Source organism: Apium graveolens, chromosome 2 (assembly GCF_009905375.1).
Source record: "Apium graveolens cultivar Ventura chromosome 2, ASM990537v1, whole genome shotgun sequence".
Taxonomy (NCBI): domain Eukaryota; kingdom Viridiplantae; phylum Streptophyta; class Magnoliopsida; order Apiales; family Apiaceae; genus Apium; species Apium graveolens.
The window spans coordinates 121722772-121746562 of NC_133648.1; the positions used below are offsets into that span (position 1 = coordinate 121722772).

At 34.2% G+C, this 23791-nt stretch overlaps 1 long non-coding RNA gene across 4 annotated transcripts; it reads left to right on the top strand.

Moving 5' to 3' along the window:
• The first annotated feature begins 18142 nt into the window (after window positions 1-18142).
• LOC141707795 (uncharacterized) lies at window positions 18143-21433 on the top strand. 4 transcript variants are annotated; one of them, XR_012569162.1, is made up of 4 exons: window positions 18143-18899; window positions 19556-19684; window positions 19838-20832; window positions 21140-21433. It is a non-coding gene; the product is annotated as an uncharacterized LOC141707795 (long non-coding RNA). The 4 variants fall into 4 exon arrangements; XR_012569161.1 differs by having other exon boundaries at window positions 18143-18466; window positions 18788-18899; window positions 19556-20832; XR_012569160.1 differs by having other exon boundaries at window positions 18144-18429; window positions 18788-18899; window positions 19556-20832.
• The last annotated feature ends 2358 nt before the right edge of the window (window positions 21434-23791 follow it).

Genomic DNA, 23791 nt, shown 5'->3' on the forward strand with positions numbered 1-23791 from the left:
CTGCAACATAAGAAAAATTATTGCTTTTGTTTATCCCTATTTTCCCATTTCTATTTTTCTTATTCTTTCTTGCATCTTCAATCTTTATTTCTTTGACAAGAGTCTTGGTGCTTTGATTGTCCATGAGATTTTCTTCAGTATCGGAAGACTGAGTTGATTCTGCATTTTTCTTCTCTTTGTCCTTATCAGCAATATCTTGCTTGATAATCAATTCTTCTTCACTGAAGTTGACTTCACATGCTTTGAATATAGGTGCATCAACCTCTTTCAAAAAGGTTGGAGCATCTTCAGTTTTCTTTGCTTTCCCTTTGTCACCTACAGTCTTCTTTTTGTCATTCAAAGCATCATAGTCAAGGCCAATAGCAATGTTTGCACATGGCTTGTTTTTCTCATGGTATTGTCCAACCAGTTCAGATGCATTTTTGAAAGATTTCAGCTTCACTTCATTCTTTTCCAGCTTCTCCCTTAGCACTGCCTCAATTTCACTTGCACACTTGAGCTTGTTCTTTAGATATGCATTTTCTTGTTTTAAAGCTTCAAGCTCCACCAACAACAATTCAGTTTCTTGCTTCTCACTTTCAAGCTTTTCATTTATCTTTGTTAATTTGTTAACCTCTTCATTAGCAGCAACCATGCTTGTGTGGATGTGAAACATTTCTGTGCTCATCTTCTCTACAGTTTCCTTATATTGACTCACATTTAAATCAATTGTGGTAAGAGTTGGTAACTGTGATTTATATGAGGATGATTCTCCTTGCTCCTAGGCCATGAGTGCATAATTTCCAAATTCTTCATCTTCAACATTTTCAGAGTCATCCCAACTTTTACCCTTTGCAATATAAGCTTTGATTTGTTGTTTCTTCAGAAGAACTTCATACTTTGCTTGAAGTTCAAGATAAGCTTTATCCTTCTTTGCTTTCTTGGGTTTCCTGCATTCTGTAGCAAAATGGCCCAACTCATCACAGTTGTAGCACCTTATCTTAGATCTATCAACAAATCCAGTTTTGTAACCATTCTTGCTCTCAGAATTGTACTTCCCTTTTCATTTCCAGCTGTTGACTTTGTTGAAAGACTGTCCTTTGCCCTTGAAAAATCTTGGCTTCTTTACTCTAATGTTAGAGAATTTTCTAGCCAAATAAGCCATTGACTGATCTAGCTCATCCAATTCATCAAGAGTGTAGAACTCATCTTCTTCCAATTCCAGAATGACTTCTTCCTATGAATCATTTGTTCTTTGCTCACTAGTTGAGGCCACTAGAGTTTGAGATCTTGGCCCATCAATAGGTGTTTGGCTTTTATTGACAATTAAGGCACTTGAGCCATCTACAACATGTCCTTGGCCAGATCTCAATGATTTTCTCTGAATCATTTTAAGTTCATATGTTTTAAGAATTCCATATAGAACTTGCAGTGTTATCCAACTTAAGTCTCTCCCTTCCCTGATTGCTGAGATTTTCTATTCCAAATGATCAGGGAGAGTAAGCAAGAACTTCAGGTTTACATTTTCAGCTTTATAGTATTTGTCATAAAGCTGCAAATAATTTATCAGCTTATTAAACCTTTCAAACATATCTATTATACTTTCCTTTGGTTTGGCCATGAAACCCTCATACTGTGAAATCAGTATCCTTCTTTGGTTTGACCTAACTTCTTCAGTTCCCTCACACAATATCTCTATCTTTTCCCAGATCTGTTTTGCATTGTCACAGTTGACAATGTTGTTATACATTACATTTTCAAGTGACTCAATTAAGATTAACTGCAAGCCATTATCCAGGGAGACTTTCTCTTTCTCAGGCTCAGAGTATTCTGCAGGGTCCTTGAGAGCATAATGAGTTGGAATAACCATATCTCCATCTGTAGATTCCTCAACTCTAACCATAGGAGTGAAGGGCCCATTCTTGAGGATCTGAATGTAGAGTGGATTGGCCATCCTGATAAATAACATCATTTTCTTTTTCCAAAGAGTATAGTTAGCTTTATCAAAGGTAAGAATTTTGATGCTACTGACTTTCTGTGTTCATTCTTCCAAGATCTTGAATCTGTTTACTTTTAGATTTTGCTCTAATACCACTTGTTAGGAAATAAATATCACACAGGGGGGAGTCAATGTGTTTTTCTGTTTTTGAGCTTTTCTTTATCTTTCATGGTTGAACAAAGTAAATTAAGTCTTGTAGTAAAAATGTGTTCATACAGAAATTAAGCTTGCAGAAAATAAAGAACACAAGTTTTCAAAACTCACTTAATTCTATATTAAAATTAAGAATGTTTTGCTACAAAATTTCTAGGCTCTTTGTTTAAAGAGCTTAGCTTCTTCTTGAGAGAATTACAAGATTTTCTATCTAGATTTTTACGATTGACTAAGGGACCAGTGTTAACTTTATAACTCGGTTAACTGCTGGTTTACACAATGTACAATAAGACATGCTATTAACTTTACTAAACTGTCACTTGTCATTTCTATTTATGGAAAAGTATATCTTCCATTTTTGGCTTAACATATCTTAGCATCCTGTGTTTACTTTGATCTTCCTTTGTCAGTTAGTCTGCACCATTGATCTTGCACATCCTTCAAGCTGCTTTTTGTAGACTTGTCAATCCATCTGTTTGAATTGTTTGTTGATTGTTAATCTTAAATATTGAACTGATCTGCAATTCTGTACTTTGAGATTTTACCTCGAGATCTCCATTTGGTCTATAGAGAACTTGACATCTCGATAAGTATATTGGCTTATCGAGATCTCTAATGCTCCATAGTAAATTTGACTTGTAGAGGTCTCTGAGTTCTTTATAAGAGAATTTGGTTTATAAAGATCTCTAGTCTTCATATCTTCACTTTGACTTATCGATATCTCTGAGTTCTCTAGTCAAATTTGACTTGTCGACAACTCAGAGTTCTCTAGTGAATTTTGGCTTATAGATATCTCTGTGAGTTCTCTAGTGAATTTTGGCTTATCGATATCTCTGAGTTCTCTAGTGGAATTTGACTTATCGATAACTCAGAGTTCTCTAATGAATGTTGACTTGTCGGTAACTCTGAGTTCTCTAGTGAAGAAATGACTTGTCGATATCTCCAATCTCTATGTCTTCAATATGGCTTGTCGATATCTCTGTGAGTTCTCTAGTGCCTTTCTTGACTTCTCGTTAAGTCATTTTGAGTTCTCGAATGACTTCTCTATAACACTAAATCTGTGACTTGTAAAGATCTTGGCTTAGAATATTTTTCCTAAAACAGATTTATTCAACTCCAAGCTTCTTCACAATTCTTCTAAGGCATGATCTTCTTGATCTTCTTCCAGATAAAATTCTTAGGCTTGACACTGTTTATAGAAAAAGACTCCAGTCTACCCCTTTGACATTTTTACAGACTTTAAGTGTTACAAGTACAAAATACAAATTAAGATAACAATACAACTTACTTAGGGTTGACAAATTGTCTTAGTCTTGTTAAAGTACAGGCATGTCTTGTACAACAATAGGAGATTTAATTCTTAGCATAAATAGTCAATGAGGGAGAGACCAAAGTGGATCCAGCAGGGATTAAAGCTACTATAAGTGGAGAAAGATGAAAAGCACCAACAAAAGTAAGAAGTTTTATTATTGGCCGGTTATTATCGGAAATTTGTTCAAGATTTATTGAATATTGCGACACCTTTGACGAAGCTTACCAGGAAAAGCGAGAAGTTTATATGAATTGAAGAAATGTGAAGAAATTTTTGCGGAGTTAAATAAGAGAATGGTCACGGCACCTGTTTTATCACTTTGAGATGATCAAGGAAATTTTGTAGTCTATAGTGATACTTCTCATAAGGGAATAGGATGTGTGTTGATGCATTACAATAAAGTTATTACATATGCATCTAGGCAACCGAAACCTTATGAGCAGAAGTATCCTACTCATAACTTGGAACTAGCAGTAATAATATTCGCTTTGAAGATTTGGAAAATATTATATGTATGAAGAAAGGTGTGAGATTTATACGGACCATAAGAGTTTGAAGTATGTATTCACAAGGAAAAGCAAAGGTAGTAACAACGCGATAAATAAATAGAAGAAAGTGAATATAGTGACCGTACCAGAAGAATTATCTATGGAACTTTAGAAATTGGAATTGGAAGTCATAATTTATAATCCAAAGAAAGAAAGGATGGATGGTATGACCTTTCAGTCAGAGTTGTTAAGAGAAGATAAAGGGATGTCAAGAGGAGATAATGGATCAGGATGTTAACAGTTAGTAAGAGGAAATTTTTGCACTCAGAAGAATAATCACGGTATTCTCAGATTTTCTTCCAGAACTTGGATGCTATAAGTGACAGAATTAGGGAATGAGATCCTAAAGGAAACTCACAATAATAAGTATTTAATCTATTCAAGAAATGCCAAGATATACAGAAATTTAAAGAAGAATAATGATATCCAGATATGAAAAAGGAAATTTTGAAATGGATTAGGAGGTGTTAGGCATATCAAAGAAGTAAGGCAAAGTGGCAGAGGCCTAGTGGTTTATTGCAACCATTAGGGATGCAGAATGAATATAAGAGCATATTGCTCTGGGTTTTACAGTCAGATTACCAAGAATGAAAGCAAAACACGATGCCAATTGGGTTATGGTGAACAAGTTGGCTAAGTCAGCTCATTTTCTACCTATTAATGGAAGATTTTCATTGGACAAGTTGGTTCACATGTAACTGAAGGAGATAGTAATTCATCATGGAATTCCTGTGTCTATGGTATTCGACCAAGATTCGAGATTTAATTCAAGGTTCTAAGAAAAGTTTTTGAGAAGGTGTAAGAAGTTAAGTAGAATATGAGTACAGCTTATCATCCACCGACTGAAAGCCAAAGCGAAAGAATGATTCAAACAATTGAAGATAAGTTATGTGTTTGTGCTACTAGAAGAAATTGATATGAACATATACCTTACTGGAATTTGCTTATAATAACTATTATCATGTCAGTATCAGAATGCCTCCCTACAAAGCTCTTTATGGACGTAAATGTCGATAACCAGTATATTGGGATGAAGTCAGAAAATGTAAGATACTTGGACCCGAAATGGTGCAAAGGACAAAAGAAGTTATTCAGAAAATGTTAATTGTGGAACAGGATTTTATATGTTGATAAAGCTAGAAAGAATACGGAGTTTGAAGAAGAAGATTTTACATTGTTAAATGTATCACCGTGAAAAAGGATCATCCATGATTGGAAAGAAAGGAAAGATGAGTCCTAGATACGTTGGACCTTTTGAAATTTTGAAACGTGTTGGTAAGATAGTATACGAATTAGCGTTACCCCCGCATATGCAACGTATTCATAATATTTTTCATGTGGCAATGTTTAAAAAGTATAATCTAGAATTTTAGACATGCAATAGAATATGAGCTGATAGAACTTCAGGCATAGTTGTCCTATGTTGAGAATCCAATAAGGATCATAGAAAAGAGAGAGAAAGTGTTAAGAAAAAAGTTATAAAGTTAGTAAGAGTATCGTGGAAACCCAAGGGTTGAAAAGTCAACCTAGGGTTCAGAAATTGATATAAGTGAAATAGTGCCCTTAGTTATTGCTTAATTGATTCTGGGGACAGAATCCTTTTAAGGGGGGAGGATGTAATATCTGGGATATGATGTGTAATTATTTTTGTTAATAAATAAATTTTATGTGATTACTATATGAATTTTTGGTGAATTATCTGTGAAGTGGTATCTGTGTTTGGATATTTAAATATGATATAATTTGAGTATTTTTAATTTTTATATGTCCAAAATAAAGTATAGATAATTATGATATTTTTCTATTAATTGTTATGTTGTTATATTATTTTATAAATGATTTATGGATTTAATAAATTATTTTTTTGAGTTTTTATAAACTATTTTGTATAATCGGGAACCAACCGACTTCAACCATTTCTACATTTTTACAACACGAAAGTCTTGGAAAAACTCATTCCTAACCTAATGGCAACATTCCGAGCATTTTCCATATTTTGACTTTTTCGATCCGGAGTACGGTTTTCCCTGTGCGGGTCCCGGCGCAATATTTTCGATACAAAATTCGCTTCGGTAAATCGATAAAACCCGTATTTTCGAGAAACATGATCTTTTTATTAAACTATTATATTATTTTCTCATAGTACGTGTAACCAAAGCGCTGAGACCAAGACCGTAGTTACAAAATGTATGGATTTGGATAATTATCCTAAAACCGGTATTGTTTTGGACTGTTTTTTTCAAATAAACGTATTAATTTATATCCGGTATGATCCAACGGGGTACCAATATTCGGTAAATATAAATAGTCTTTACCGTATGTTATTTTGTACAGAAAATCATTTGCAGTCAGTTAAATATATAATTTCTAGAGAAAATACAGTATATTCATAGTGTTCTTCATAATCAAACCTAGATTTGAAGGTGTTAGCGATATCCGATTCTGGAGTTCAAGTAACCGAATCGAATGTCTTGAAGAATACTTTCAGAATATGTGATCCATACACATGCAGAATCAAAGGTTATTTTTCTATATTTTTAATTAAATTCAAATTATTTTATTTTAAATTATAATTTTTTTTTGACAGATTGTTTGTATGATTTGATGATTCCATGTTGTAGAGAATCTCCCGACAGTCAGTTTGGTATATTATATGATCAATTTTGAGCTTTATATCATAGAGAAATTTGGGATTGATTTTTGAAATTATAAACTATGGTTTGAATTTCGTATGAATATTCTTAATTTGAATTGGGGCTTTCTTTTATACAGATTCTGGGTGAAATATGATATCACCAATGAGTTCAGTAGGTTTCCAGGAGTTGATTCATACTTTTCAATTGATTAGGGGAGTTCGATGTCGTGTAGACCGGAAAAGGGAAGACTCGCCGACGACGGCGAGCTTCTTCAAGCTTTTCCGGCTAGTTGTTTGAATGTTTACCGAATTTGATTGTTTAAATAAGTTTCTGGTAGAGTCTTCTTGAGTTCTGGACGTTTTGGTTGCAATTCGAGGCCGATTTCACTGACTCTGGCGAGGCAGCGGTCGCCGGCGGCGTTTGTGACGCCAAAATTGCAACTTAGTACCCTGGTTTTCGAAGATGGTGACTTTAAGTCACTAGAGTTTCAAAAATTACAAATCGGCCTAAAACTTTTGAAAGCTTACACTTTTAACCTCCCGAACAAAGTTTCAAAACCTTACACTTTCCCCACTGGAATTTCTATTTTTAAAAATTATTTTTATTTATTTATTTTAATTCCAAAAATACTTTTAAATTATTTAAAAATTCAGAAATAAATTTGAATTATTTAATTAATTAATCTTAATTAATATTTAATTAGTTAGTTAGTCAATTAATTTAATACTAATTAAATATTAATTGATCAATTGATTTAATTAGTTATTAATTAATTCTAATTGATTATTTAATTTGGATTTAATTATTTCTTTGATTTAAAAATTCCAAAAAATAGTTTCGAATTTTAAAATATTATTTTAAATTATTTTCAAGGCCCGATAATTATTATAAAATGATTTTAAAGCAAGATTCGGACAATCAAACTCCGTTTATTTTTTTAAAATGAATCAACGGCCCATTTTAATTCCGAAAAATGTTTAAAAATTCGTATTAAATCTCCGAAAAATCATTTTAACATCAAATCTTCTCTGGAAAAGTATTTTCATCAAATATCTTACGTACTATGTGTTATATGTGATCTGATTGATGTGTTATTTGACTATGTGTTTATTGTTTGACTATTTTAGTCATAACTTTCAATCCGTAAATTAAATTTGGGTGAAACGAAGGGTAGATGAAACCTTACGAAGTCTATGTGATGATTAGAATAATGTGAGATGAATATTAATAGATACTTATGATGCCTAGCAGAGTAAGAAAGGTATAGAAAAAGGGAAACAGGTGATCAGAAAATGGAATCGATGCGTAGAAAATAAAGCAAGTGATCAGTGAATAGAAGCGAGGCATAGGAAAACTAGACAAGTGGTTGTTGAATAGAATCATTAGACAAGTTCAAGTGAAGTTGGAATCATTTGAGATAAGGCAAGTACTTTTAAACCTTTCTTGAGATATATTGCAAATATTTCTAAATTCTTTCGTGACATATTGTTAGTATTCAAAATAGCTCTGTTTTATATTATAAGTACTTTAAATCATTCAGCCTTGAACCCGAATCACATCACCCGATCTTTGAGCTGTAAGCCTTATTCTTTGTAAGCCATCCATTATTGATTTACCAGATACTAAACCACACAAATACGATACTACTCCACAAATACATATTAACCATACACAAAACACCGGAACAAAACTGCTTGAACATACAGAAACTTTTATACTCAACCATACCTTGTTACATCAAAGAACTAAACCTTGTAAATTCATAGTTCATCTAATACCTGATTCTCCTACAGGTTGGAGGTCATTTCTTATACATACCTTGATATACCCTCGTGATACTCATGAATTACATCATGCTTTTATACAAATGTTTTATCACTGTTGATTATGATCTTCTTTTATTGAATTATATTATTTATCATACTGAACTGTTTTAGAATTGGATAGTTTTCTTTATGTGGACCAGATTCGTGGTCAGACCAGATTTGTGGTCGAATTAAGCCAATGTGTGCCTTGGATCCAGTTTATAGAGCAGAGTCGTGTGCCTTGCTCGGGGTTAGTGCGTGACTGATCAGCAGCCTAACCTTGGTTTTAAAATTTAAAATAAATATCCAATTCTAATGATTGTTTAACAAGAAACTTGATTCTTCTGAATCATCTCATTTGATCATTGTATTAACCCCGATCATTGATATTATGACTTGATGAGCTAGTTAGCTCACTCTTGCGAATCTGTTTATGTATTCTACAGTTAAAAAAGAAATGATTGATAGCAAGGTTTCCCAGTCCAATGTGTGAGCTAGGATTCCAGGACGAGTTGGATCGAGCCAGCAGAAGCTTTAAATTATAGATGAGATATGCAAGCTTGTAAGAATAATTTCATTATCAGTTGTAAGTTAAACTAGTTGGGATTTGGTACGATGTAATAAAAGTTAAGGTTGTGGCTTGTTTTCATACCTTAACCTGTTGTGATCCGTGGTTATGTAAAGATGGGTCATTGCTTATAATATTTTATTTACAGGTTTATATATTGTGTGTGTGTGTTGTGAACCCCGAACTTCTGACCTAGGTTTAGAGGGTGTCACAAATACTCCAATCTAATATTTTATATTTTTATAGAATCAAGTGATACAATACAAAATACAAATTTAAATTATCATACAACTAATTCTTAGGGCTGTCAATTTGACTTAGTCTTGTTATAGTACAGGCATGTCTTACACAACAGTCTCCTCCAATTTGTGAGAAGATTGCTTATCAAAAATTCATACCTGGTAACAAGACTAACCCCAAGTTATAATGAACAATAAAAAATTACATACAAAATTAACAGAAGTACAACTTTTATGCATTATGTGATTACATGAGTTTGAAAGATACATTCATTACACAAATTTCTCATAGCTTGTTTCCTGTTTAATGAGGTCCTTCAATTCTATAAGTACTTGTAGTTCCTCTATGATTTGTGTCCCTCTTAGAGCTTCCACAAGCTTGATCCACTCATCTAATGAATAATTATTCAAGTAACCAACTCTAATTCTTGAGAATCTGCCAACTTTAATGTTCAGAAAATGTCCATCCTTGGTAATTCTTCTCATCCCTCTTGTCTTTAGTTCTTCAGATCTTTGCTCAAATGGTTCTATCTCTTTAACATATTTCCTTTCCCTATCCTCTCCTTCAGCCTTTTCTTTTTCTCTTCTTTCTTCCCTTACTATCAACCATACAGCCAATACAGATCTCCATGCTATTGTACCAGTATCCTTATTATAACGCCCTCCAAACCCGGGTCAGAAGTTTGGGGCCCATAACACACACACACACACACCATTTTAAACCTGTTATGAATATAATAGTATGTATATAAAATGACCCTACTTACCATAATCCATGGATCGATGCAGTTTAAAGTATGTTCACAAGCCACAATCTTATTTATTACACAAACGTACCAAAACCCAGTTTATTTATATTACATTTGAAGTTTTAACTTTATTACAAACTATAAACACAACCAAGACAAACATTCTCTACTAGTCTATTCCAGTTTAACTTGGATACCTACCTCGCACATTTGTCTGGGGATCCTCGCTACCACCAGTTTCCTTTTTCACCGGAAAAGAATATAAACAATTTTCCAAGAGTGAGCTAACTAGCTCAGCAAGTCATGAAGACAGTAACTGAGATTGACAATGATCAATTGAAATGATATAAGGAATCAAGTTTACTGATAATCAATGATTAGAATTGGATATTCATTTTCATTTAAAAAAACCAAGGTTAGGCTGCTGATCAGTCACACACTAACCCCGAGAAAGGCTCCCAGCTTTGCTCTATATACTGGATCCAAGGCACACATTGGCCTACTGTGACCACGAATCTGGCCTGACCATGAATCTGGTCGACGTTTGCTTGCTCAGAATAACTTCAAACACAGCAGACTTGTAGTACTAATTCCCAAGAGTCTAATTCTGTGAACCAACTGTACAAATAACTCGTGGTTTGGCCGGAAAACTTCGTTGAAGTTTTCCGACGCCGCCATGAGCGTTTTTCCGGCAACATCGATACAGACTGCTAGCACAACAATCGAATATGTTATTCGACTGAAAACTTCACGATCTACACACCTGCAACCTTCAAATCCGCCAAGCATCAACAAATCAAAAGTTCCCAATTTTGATTAAGAACATTCAAACCCTAATATTATTAATTCGAAGATCATACTCAAATTTAACCATGTTATTGAACTCCAAATTTAACATATAATATACCAAATTGACCATAAAGAAATAATCTACACGATTATGCCATCAAATTATATCAAAAACATCGAGAACAAAAATTCATATTTTAATCCATAATTAATTCAAATTTAAATAATTAAATCAGAAAAATACCTTAATTTCTGGGCAAAAACAAATGGTTGATTTAGAAAGAAGATTTTGAGAGCTTCGTTTTCATATATTGCATGCCCGAATCGGAGTTTGATAATGCCTTCGTTCGTACGTTTGATTCTCAAGAACGTATCGTTTTTAGGAATTTTTCTTTGTATTTCTTATTGTTTACTGACTAATTATGATTATTACGAATAAAATGAAATAATAAAAGGGATTGATCTATTTATAGAATATTGGTTCATGTTGGATCCTTTTGGATCGTTAAATTAGTTACTTAGCCGCTAAGTAACTGCAAAAACGATCCGATTTAATACCCGTATTGGATAATTATCCCAACCGGGCTTTTTATAAAACAATTTATATGAAAATAACGTATTATTACCCCGCCTTTCGAGAATACAGGTTTTGTTGATATACCGAAACAATTATCGTATCGAAAATTGTACGCAGGGACGCGTGCGGGTCAAACCGTAATCCTGATTGAAAAAGTCAAACACGAAAAATGTCCAGAATTACCAGATTAGGTTAGGAAGGAGTTTTCGGAAGAGTTCGGGTTGTAAAAACGTAAAAACGGTTGAGGTTGGAAGATTCCCGGCTTTATAAAATAATTGTGTAATTATTCAGAAAATAATTAATAAATTCATAAATCAATATAAAATCATATAATATTCCAAAAATTATCAGAAAAATTTCCTTAATTATCTATATTTTATTTTGGACATAATAGAATTAACACACTCACATTTTATCACATATATACATCTAAATATTATTATCAATCCGCCAATAATTCACCAAAATTCACATAATAACTACATAGAAGTCATTTATTAATAAAATAATTACACGCAATATCCCGGATATTACACTTATCCTTCAGTAAGCTAATGACCCTCTTAATTTATGTGGTTGAAAAGATATCCATTAAATTTCTGCCAAGTAAGGTGTAAAATCCACCTTGATAGTAGATTCTTATTTCCCTCAATGATACAACCCAAACTTTGACCATTTCTTCAGCTAATTATTGAAAGTAGTATGCATCTGTGATGCACCAGTTCAGAGGTAGAAAATCATTTTGATTGAAACAATTCCAGATGGACCTCTCAGTAACTTGCAGTTTTTTTGGTTTTCTTCCAACAGATTTGTAATGAGCTTTGGTTGGTGGCTTAAAAGAAGGTAGGTTTGAGATTTTCTTTAGAGAAGTTTAGCTTGAGGTGATTGGTATTTTCAGTATGGTGTTAGTTGTGTGTTTGTACAAGAATATAGGCTTAGAGGTTTGAGGTGATAGAGTTTTTGAGTTTATTGGCTTAGGGGTTTGAGTTTGATTGATTTGGATTTTTAGGGTATTCTTCTGTGGTTCTGAACCATCCTCCTTCTTCTTCCTTCTTCGCTCTTCACCCTTCTTCTCATTATTTCCTTTCTTCTTTGCATCTCTTTTCTTATCTCCTTCTTTGCTGCTAGTTGCCTTAGATGATTGACTTGAATTTGAGCCAAAAGGTTTTTGATCATCTTTCTTCTGCTTATCATCATCCAAGTCATCCTTATTGATTTGAGTTTTAGGCAAATTTGCTTCAGGATTCCTCAGATATCTCCCCAACAGCTTGATCATTTCTTCATCCTCGACAGTCTTGTACTGCTTAGTCTTCAAGTCAGTCCCCAAGGTCATAATGAGCTTTTTGTTTGCCATGACACATTGCTTAGGAATATGGAAATGTTTGCAATGTTTGGTGGTGGGACAGATGTATGTCACTCCCTTGCTTGGCAGTAAATATGCTTCTGGAAAAGCAGCTACTTGAGCCTTCTTCAATTCAGTTAGCAAGAGAGTATCTTCTTGAATCACTCTGTGGACTTTATTTATCATAATGTCCAACTCAGATGCCCTTCTAGTTATGAGATAGTTAAGGGACACCTGTATACATCTGTCAACCCCAGAGTCATTAATGTTGACAACTATTTTTCTCTCTTGAAATCCATCTACAGTTACCATGATCACCCTAAGAAAGTTTACTGTTTTGTCCATGGTCTTCGTATATGTGAATAAATTGTTGTTTAGAGAAGCCCTGAGAGCCTTGAGTAATTTATCAAATTCCTTGCTCAAACTTGGTCCCTCAGCTGCTTTGATGAGCCTCTCCATGCCAACATCAACTTCTTAAGATTTGTCTTTATTAGCAGCTTGAACAGTTTGGGTAGATGATTTTAATAACCTAGCCTTTATCCCCCCTGGTCTTATTAGCATGCAAGATGAGAGGTGTAGGGATTTCAGTCCTCATAGCTTCTCAAAGTGCAGCAGGGGAATATTGAGTGCACCCATGATGGCTCCCAAAGACACTGAATTTTGCATTTGTAGGTGCTTGTGAAAGTCCACCAAGGTCTGGATATCAGCCTGTTGACTTGCTACCATTGCTGTGAGTTGGGAGACTTGAGTTGTTAGAGCTCATTTTCCGATTGCAGGGTGGAAACTTGATTTTGGAGAGCTTGGAACTGCAAGTTTGTTGATGTAGAGATGGGTTGTTGAGAGCTTGAAGAAACTGAGGTACCAAATGTGGCTTGCACAGCTTCCTTGATGCCTTCCATTAAAAGAGCAGATAGCTCATACCTGCTTTGATGAAGTTGGTCTAACTTGAGTCTGGTGTTAGACTTGGTGATGTGTTGTTGAACCATTTCATGCAGAGCCATAAAAGATTTCCTGAGATTTTTGACATTTGTATTTTTGGAAGTGAGATCAAATCTTGCCATATGTTCTGCAAAAGTCTAGAATTTTGATTTGATCTGAACTTGTGAAGGAATAATCTCATCAATTTTCTCCCTTACCATCTTTCTATTCTTGTCTTGATGACCATTCAAAGTCACTTCTAGTGCTTTACCAAATAGGTGAAAAGCTTTGATTTGAGCCTTCTAGACTTCATTGACTGCATCATACACTTCTTGTGGAGTTAGGACCTTGGTATTACTCCCCAAAATTGTGACATATTCCTCCATGAATCTTTCCAAGACCTGATCCATCTCCAATGTGAAGTCCTTAGACAGCCAAGCATCCATATTGCCATCCTGCTCAGCTTTATTCATTATCTTCTGCTTTTGCTTCTCAACATCTTCATTATAAGATAGTAGAATTATCTGATAGTCCTGATTTGTCATGTCTATAGTGAGCAGATGTTGTGTGATGTTGGCAAGACCTGAAAGTTGATCCACCAGAAGGTCATCTAATGTGGTTGGATGAGATTAGGCATTTTGTAACCACTGTTGAATTTGGTGAGATGGTTATTGAGAAGGATTGGATGTTGAAGGTTAGTCATTTGAATTTGAGGTGGAAGGTAAGGATTCAATAGAACCACCTGAGACAGATGTCACAATTTGACTCATAGGCTGAGCTGTGATTATGACACTTTTTTGTTCTCCACTTGTGGTGGGAACCTCCATTGGAATTGAAGGGGAGTTAACTAGGTTACTTTCATGTATTCTAGTCTCAAACCCTTGTGTTTCTTTCAAAACACTGTCACTTGAAAGTGATTTACTTGCCTCCCCCATAGCAGGATCTTTGGCAATTGAACTCCTAGCTTCAATTGTGAGTGCAATATCAGCTAGCGTTTTGAGGGGAGTTTTTCCCACAAGAGGAACCTCCAATTGAATTGGAGAGGATTTAGATAGCTCCCATTCAGGATTACTACCCTCAAACCTTACAACATATGTAGGTTGATTTGCACATGAAGGCGCATTTGTAACCACCACAGGGTCTTTAGTAAAAACTGATGAAACCCCTTGTGTTTTGTTGGTGTCATCAACGTATACCCCAGCATGTAGCCTCTCACCAACTAAATTTGGTTCATGGGTAGTGAACATAGTTTCATGAACTATGTAATTTGAAGTTGGCAACACTTGAGAATTAGATTCAAGTGTTTCATTTTATGGAGAAGAAATTTGAGAAATTAGAGTTTGAATTTCATAGTTGAGTTTTGGCTGCTCCCCTTGAGTGAATGAGGGAGCTTCAAGAGATGTGCTCTCTTTGTGTATGCCTTCCTTATTTATCCTTTTATATATATGAATTTGTTCAAGTGATGGTGCAGACTCTGTACAGGATGCATTAGGGTGGATGCTTTATTCAGTAGAGACACCCTGTTGAGAGGATGCATCTACAGTCTGTTTAAGTCCCTGTTTTACAACTATATCATTTTGTGAGGATGCAGAGGTGGCTTAAGTGGTCAGCGCAGTTTTTTCACCTTCTTTATTTTCTTGACTAAAGGTGACTCTTGTTCAGTTTGGTCCGCACCACTCTCATTTATTACAGCTAAGGGTGCCTGATTTCTCTTCTTTTTACTCACTCCAACCTTTGGAGAGGATGAAGTGGTTGGTTTCCTAGCCATTATTGGTACAGAAAGAATTATTTTAGCTTGGGAAGGCCCTTGTTGGTTGTCCTGTATTTGTACTTCTATAGGGACATGAGCCATTGTTGACTAGAATCAACATTAGATCTCACGTCAGGCATATGGTAAGGATAAGTCCTGAATCTCTCCAACATACATGGAGTGATTCTAAGATTTACAAGTACCTTATTTTTAGTAGTAAGTGAGCCAAATAGTACTTCGGACACTTGCTTACAGTTGCCTATTTTAGTCCCATCTATACCATTAAGCATATGAATGTCATGCACTTTATGATTTAAAGCGGACATTATAAATCTAGGAAGAAAAATTTCTTTACCTCTTGCTGTCAAAGGCATTATGAGCCTGGTGCTTAGCTCCTCCATGATAAGATGACCTACATTGAGGTGTCTGTTGTGGGTCATTGAGAACACCAGCTTATGGACAACACTAGAGATGTTGTCATACACTGTCTTTCTGCATGTGAAGGTCCTCACAATAGAGTCAAACAAGAAATACCATTCTCTCCTGAGAAACTTCTTGTTCAGGATAACCAGGTTGATTCTTTCACTATAATTGATGAAGTCAATGAACTCAGCTAGCTCATCCTGTGTTGGAACCTCCACCAAGTTTTCAGTTGGGATGACCAAAGTTACATCGACATCATCTTCAGAAAATTCCACTTGCTGGCCTCTAATGGAGCAATTGACCACAATAGATACAACCTGGTTTTCATGCACCACAGTCCTTACCACAGCCGTGTTCCAAAATCCCCTAGAACATCCAAGTACAGAACTGGATTTGCTGTCAAAGCACCTGCAAAGTAAGTTTCAAAAAGAAACTTCACAAAACTCTTGAAAGAATTAGGAGCCTGATTAGCATAAGTAAAAGCAAGGTAATTGGTGCCCTCCTTTGGGATGAAAGGTGTAACTGTGTTTGATGCCACTGAAATAGTCTGAGTTTGAGTGGGGTAAGAAAAAGTAGAGAGAAAGAGTTTGAAACAAGAGAGCGCGGTTGAGAATTGGAAAAATTAGGTCACTTAGAGACCTCAAAAGCGTAAAGAGGTGTATGTCGAGATGTCTGGGTATTTATAGTTAAAGGTAAATGACATATCGAGAACTAAAAATGGACATTTGAAATTTGCTTATCGAGAAGTCATATTGAGAGAATAGATACATATCGATATGTCATTTTCCTGAATTTTATCGAGAATTAGAAAATGACTTGTCGAGATGTCAAATAAATACCCAGTTTATCCTGAATGGACTTAATTGTTTCTAATTTTTTATTTGAATAAATTAAAATAAAATCAGAATGATTTTGTCAAAAGTATTTTACCAAAATAATTTATTAAATTAAATTATCTCAGTTGTGAGTTATTGATAAGTCTAAAATTTACACTTGTAGAGAACTCTGTGAGTTAACACTTATAGAGAACTCTACAATGACTTATCGATAAGTCATATAAAGCTTGTCGAGAAGTCATAAAAATGACTTATCGAGAACTCACTCGAGAAGTCTTAAAATGGCTTGTCGAGAAGTCAATTAGACTTATTGAGAACTCAGTTCTCTAAATACTTTTGTTCTTTTTGACTCTGTCTACTGCTAATCTCACATATTGAAAATGTAAATCAACACTTAGACAGCTTTCTTAGAATTGAAAAATTCCAAGCTAAATTTTGAATTTTGAAAAATAAATATACGGAGATTTCTGAAATATTTATAACTCATATTTCAGTTAATTTCTAATTAAATCAAATTAATTTTATTTACTAGAAATTAATCTGCTGTAAAATATTAGCCGAGTTCTTGCCTTTAGGATGAAGAATTTAGCATTCCAATTTCACCTACAAGTCTAGTGAAAGTTGTTTCATCCAAAGGTTTAGTAAAAATGTCAGCCAATTATTTTTCTGTTGGAACAAAAATAAGCTCAATGATACCAATTGCAACATGTTCTCTAATAAAATGGTACCTTACATTAATGTGCTTTATTCTAGAATGATTAAATGGATTAGCCACAATAGATATAACACTAGTATTGTCACACATATTTGGAATTTTGTGTAACACTAGGCCATAATCCATTAGCTGATTTCTAATCCAAAGCACTTGAGCACAACAACTTCCAGCAGCTATGTATTCAGCCTTATCTGTGGAAGTTGAAACAAATTGTTCTTTCTTGCTGTACCAGGATACAAGTCTTTGTCCAAGAAACTGAAAGCTTCCACTAGTACTCTTTCTGTTAACCCTGCAACCAGCAAAATCTGTATCTGTGTCTCCAACAGCTTCAAAACCTGTTCCCTTAGGATACCATAATCCCAAGTTTGGAGTCCCTTTTAAGTATTTTAAAATTCTCTTCACAGCCACCTAATGTGATTCTTTTGGATTGGCTTGAAATCTTGCACACAGATATATTGCAAACATAATGTCTATTCTACTAGCAGTTAAATACAGCAAAGATCCAACCATTCCTCTATATCCTAAAATGTCTACACTTTTTCCTTTCTTATCTTCATACAACTTAGTAGCTTTAGATATATGTGTAGATGCAGGTGAATAATCAACCATACCAAACTTCTTTAATAAATCCTTGACATAAACTACAGGAAACAGAGTAAAAGACATCACCCTTTTAACAACGATTGTAAAAGCCACCGATGTCAAAAAAAATTTTAACATCGTTTCGAATCTAAACGATGTTAAAGCATATGTAGACATCGGTTATAAATAATACCATTGTCTAATATTTATTTTTAAAAATTAAAAAAATAGCATATTACAATGATACTTCCCCGCTTATTACAGCAAAAATTCCATCCACCAAAATTCTAGTTTTCCCCCCCCCAATTTTTTGTACCCATCTAATTCCACTATACAACCCTAATCCTATGAATACATAAACCCTAATTTGAATTAAGTTCAAATATAATTTGGTGTTGGCTCGATTCAACCTTAATTTTTTCATTTTATTTTGTTTCTTCAGCAATTCCGGTGTATGGAGTTTAACGAGTTCTTGTTCTTGTTCATTTTCTTCGAGTTTGGAGTTCAAGGTTTGAGTTCTTTGATTTCAATTTTTTGTTTGCTAAGGTATGGGGTTTTGATTTGAAACTTTTTCATTATTTCCATGGCTGTATGTGTATTTGTATGTCCGCGTGTATATATAAGTATGTTCAAAAGTGTTTGTTGAAGTGTCAGGAGAGATATAAGTTGTAGGTGTTTGTCTATAATCCCTTGAGAACTATATATTGTATATGTTTTACTTTGTTTTTAATTATTAGAAATGTATTTCAAATATGTCTGATGCACTTTGTTTTTAATTATTAGAAAGGTATTTCAAGTTTCGGTTTCCACAAGATAGTGGAAGCAGATCAAGTAATCTGTTTATGTTTTGATTCTCTAATGTTACAGATTGCAGTTGGGTTTGAGCCACCATAGGGAGATGGTGCTCAAGTGAAAATTAATCAGGAATAAGCAAGCACACCTATAGAAATAAAAATTGCAGATTAACAATGACAACCAGGTAGAGAAATAACTGAATTTTAAATTCTGCATGTACTTGATTGTAGTTTAGTATTTATGTGGTACGTTTACTTTTTTTCTCAAGGTGCTTTGTGTTGGCATATGTTTGATACATCCGGTTTTTGTCTTTTTCTGTTCTCCCCATCTATGAAATATAGTTAAACTGTGAAAGTATTGAGTAACTTTTTTTCCTAAAACCTACACATTGGACAAGCAATCCAATTTTTGATAGGCCTGTATTAAGATTTTCCACTCTGTGAATTGTGGTTCTTCTAGTGTATGCAGATATTTTATTTTGCACATATCATGATTTTATGATATTGTGTACTTTATATATATATCATACATTTTCATCTATATTTGTAAATCAAAATAAATATTCACAATTTGATTGAGCAATATTAATATTGGTACAAAAGTTTCACAAGAACAAAGTACTTACGATTAAAGTGTGATGGTCATCTGAAATAAGACGATTCTAAGCTCAGATAGGAGTATAATTATACAAACTTAGAAGACAAATTCAGATATAATTATAGAGTAGTACCTTTTTTATTTAATATATGTGACCTCCTCCAATAGGTTAAAGAATATAAATGTAAGTAAATGTACTAAAGCAAATAAACCTATCAGATTTTATCTGTGTTAATTTTGCAGCTAAATAAAACCTCAATCATTGTCGACGCGTCAAAGTATATAGCAGACCTGAAACAAAAACTAGATAGACTGAATCAAGATATCGGTACCGGGAAAAGCTCCAGTCACAACCAGACCTCATGGCCTGTGGTTTGTAACGTTTGTCAAATTAAGTTTCTCAATTATTTTAGACCAGTTTACATATATGTATTCATGTAGTTCACATATATGTATTCGATTTGTCTTATGTTTGTTTGTTTTTAAGATATTTCTCTATGCTTTATATTTGTTTATTATGGACAGAGTACAGGAGAGGTGTAACTGGCTATATTAGAGTGTCTAGAAGGCAGTCCTCACTATCTGGTGTGTGTAGAATTGAGGTTTTATACAATTTGATTCTCAGTATTATATTATACTTATTGTTGTATTGCAGTCTCTTTCTGATTCTTCTTGCCCCCTCTCCCTCAATATGTGTGGTTCTTTGTGTTTTTGTTGTCGCGATTATCATGGAAAACAAATCACAGCTTCGTGGTTTCCTTATAACTATGGACTATCCGAGTATCGAGTCTATGACTGTTATTAAGGAGTAGAAGCTAATAATTTGAAAGCATCGAACCCTCGAGGGAGATACCGGCAAACATTAAAGTCGGCTTAATGGCATGTTGCTGATTTGCTCTTTTCAGCGCGTTTTGCGATTTCTGGTCATGTGTGTGATTGTTGTGCTTTCATTTTTAATGTTACCGTCTTTCCAATTGGTATATGAATATCAAGAATTTTCATTTGTGTGCATAGGTCTTGCCTATTTTCAAAGGCATTGTTGTCACTTTTTTTGTCAGTATAAGTGAACTTGCAGCTATACGTAGCAGCATCTTGTGCTTTTTAAAAGATTATGTTGATCTTTGGTTACTGTCTTTGGTCTTAAATGTCAGTTAGAGGTTGTATGAACAAGAGGGTGTGACTGATGACGTATTCGTATCTTGAATTATAGTTATTAGTTTCAGAATGGGTGTCAACTCTGTTAAGAAATTCATGTGAAGCAGGATTATGGACTGGCCGTTGATAGGGTGTATAGTACATGATCATTTATGACCTCTCTAGATATAGCAGATCTATTTGAGTCTACTTTAGAAAAATTATTGTTTGTAAAACAATTAAAGTATTATTAGTATATTTTATACCTGTATTTGCTTTTTCCCTTGAGAGCAGGGTTCTCTGTCTTTGGCATGAAGGTAAATTAGGCAATTTTGCAGCGACTAGATCCTGCAACTAATGTTATGCACTGGCTTGTTGGATATATGGTTAGTGAACGTATTGATTCATTTTTTTTCATTTAATCTACTTTTTTTAATCTTCCCTCACAAAGCTCTGCTAATTCAACAAGAATCTTTTACAAGGATTCTCTCCCAGGAGGGTTGGAGCTAGTTACAATTTATTTATTAAATGGATTTATTGAGAAGTACACGAGAAGCCTATTAAACACTTTTAGTAGCTTTTATATTAAATTTTCAAGGAAACTCATCACAACTACAACCTAATCAAAGAAATGGTCAAGTAGCACATCATGAAATCACTAATCTCTCTTACTTATTTTGTAATACTGTGCAGCTGCAATCAGCATATACCAACTTGAAGCTCGTGAAGAGTGGAAGCATATTGCATCTACAACATTTGAGCATTTTGAACAAGAGGGTAACCGGACGATCTCAATTGCGGATTTAAAGTTTGTAATGTAGATGTTTATATTTCGGTAAAAGCCAATTATGTGTAATAATGGTCATAATGTAAATATTTGTATTTTGGTGGATGTTTGGATGTAAACTGGTGCTAATATATTGGATGTTTGGATGTTAAAACTGGTGGTATAGGATGTTAAAAAACTGGTAGTATTAGATGTTTTTTGATGAAAATAGAATTGGCTATTGTGATATAATTTTGGTTTATATATATGAAAGAACAGGATTCATATACCAATCAAATCTAACAAATAAACGATGTCCTATGTAGGTTTAACATCAGCTTATTATATAGCAATTGATGTCTCTTATGAACAAAACATCAGTTTAGTTTAAGATGACCGATGTTAAATTACATCTTTAACAACAGTTTAAAAGTATCTTAAATACAAGCTTACATAACTGATGTCTAATATTATAATTTACATCAGTTCATAAAATAACCGATGTTAAAAGTACTTATTTACAACGTCCTAATTTTCATAAACGTTGTCTTTGTCTTTTTTTTTCTTTGTGTGTCACATGCTTAAATTGATAGAAAATAAAAGATAAACTATTATTGAACTCATGATCATGTGTTAAAATGTAATTTATTAAAAAAAGACATCAGTTTCTAGGTTAGAACTGTTTTCTACTAGTATCTTAGACATCGGTCTAGAACCAATGTCTAAAATTCTGGACCTTTCTCTACACATGCAAAGACATCGCTTTTAAAAACTTTTAACATCGGTTTATATCCGATGTCTTTTGACCTGTTTCTTGTAGTGATAGTTTGGCTGATGAAAATCCTATCACTTCTTTGACTAACTTGAAGTCCAAGAAAGTAACTAAGTTCTCCCATCATACTCATTTCATATCCACTCTGCATAAGCTTTGAGAATATTTGACATAGCTTTTCATTAGTAGAACCAAAAATGATATCATCCACATAAATCTGAACTAGGATCATATCATCACCATGCTGCTTGTAGAAGAGAGTCTTGACAATTATACCTCTAGTGAATCCATGTTTAAGCAAGAATTCTGACAGTGTATCATACCAAGCTCTAGGTGTTTGCTTTAGTCCATAGAGTGCCTTGAGTAGCTTGTACACAAAATCTGGAAATTATGGATCTTCAAAGCCAGGTGGCTGTTGCACATAAACTTCTTCTTCCAACTCACCATTAAGGAATGCACTCTTCACATCCATTTGATATACCTTGAAATTTGAATGTGCAGCAAATGAAAGAAAAATCCTTATTGCTTTAATTCTTGCAACTGGAGCAAAAGTTTCATCATAGTCAATTTCTTCCTCCTATGAGTAGCCTTTTGCAACCAACCTTGCTTTGTTTCTGGTGACAATCCCATTTTCATCCATTTTGTTCCTGTACACCCACTTTGTTCCAATTACACTTCTGTTCTTTGGTGCAGGAACCAATTCCCAAACTTTGTTCTTTCAAACTGATTTAGCTCCTCTTGCATAGCAGACTTCCAATCAGGATCGAGTAGAGCTTTCTCAGTTTTCTTGGGCTCAACTTGTGAAAGAAAATATGCATGAAGACATTCATTTATAGTTGCACTTCTAGTCCTCACTCCAACAGTTGGATCACCAATAATTGCTTCTCTTGTGTGACCCCTATCCCACTTCCTGGTGTGAGTTTGTTGACTTGAGTTTTCTGCATTTTCTTCACCATTGGCATGACTTGTAGAACCTTCTACTCTTTCCCCCCGAGTTTGTGCTATCAAATTCAGGTGTTTGAGATTAGCTTCCATTCTCATGTTTCACTTATTCAGTTGACTCTTCATTCATTCTGTGATTTGTGTTGACTTTAACTTCATCCTCAGAATCAATATCAATGTTGAGATTTTCAAATTTCAGGGTCTCAGCTTCATTTTCATCAAGGCATTCCAAGCCTAGACACTTGTCATCATCAAAAGTTACATCTGTGTTTTACATAATTTTCTTTTATTCAATCACATAGATTTTAAAACATAATACTTGTTTCCAAACACATGAAGATGCTTCACAATAGGCTTTCTTTTAGATAAGATTGAGTAGGGTGATTTGCCAAAATTCTTGTTGATGAGATATATGTTTGAGTATAGCATGCAGTATTCACATCTTATTCCCAAAAACTTGTTGGCAATTTAGCATCCTGCATCATTGTTCTAGCAGCCTCCAGTAATATTCTATTTTTACTTTCAATAACACCATTATGTTGAGGTGTCCTAGCTGCTGAGAATTCTTGAACAATTTCCTTGTCTTTACAGAATTCAGTTAAAGTTACATTTCTAAATTCTGTGCCCTTGTCATTCCTCAATATTTTCACACAATTCTGATCTCCATCCTGTTTCTCAATCTTCTTGATGTGTTCAATTATGATGTGTAGAGTTTCATCTTTAGACTGCATAAATTCTACCCATGTATATCTTGAGTAGTCATCCACCATCACAAGTGCATATTTCTTTCTTAAAGTTGATTAGACATTAACTGGTCCAAATAAGTCCATATGAATAAGTTGCAAAGGTGCACTTATGGAATTCA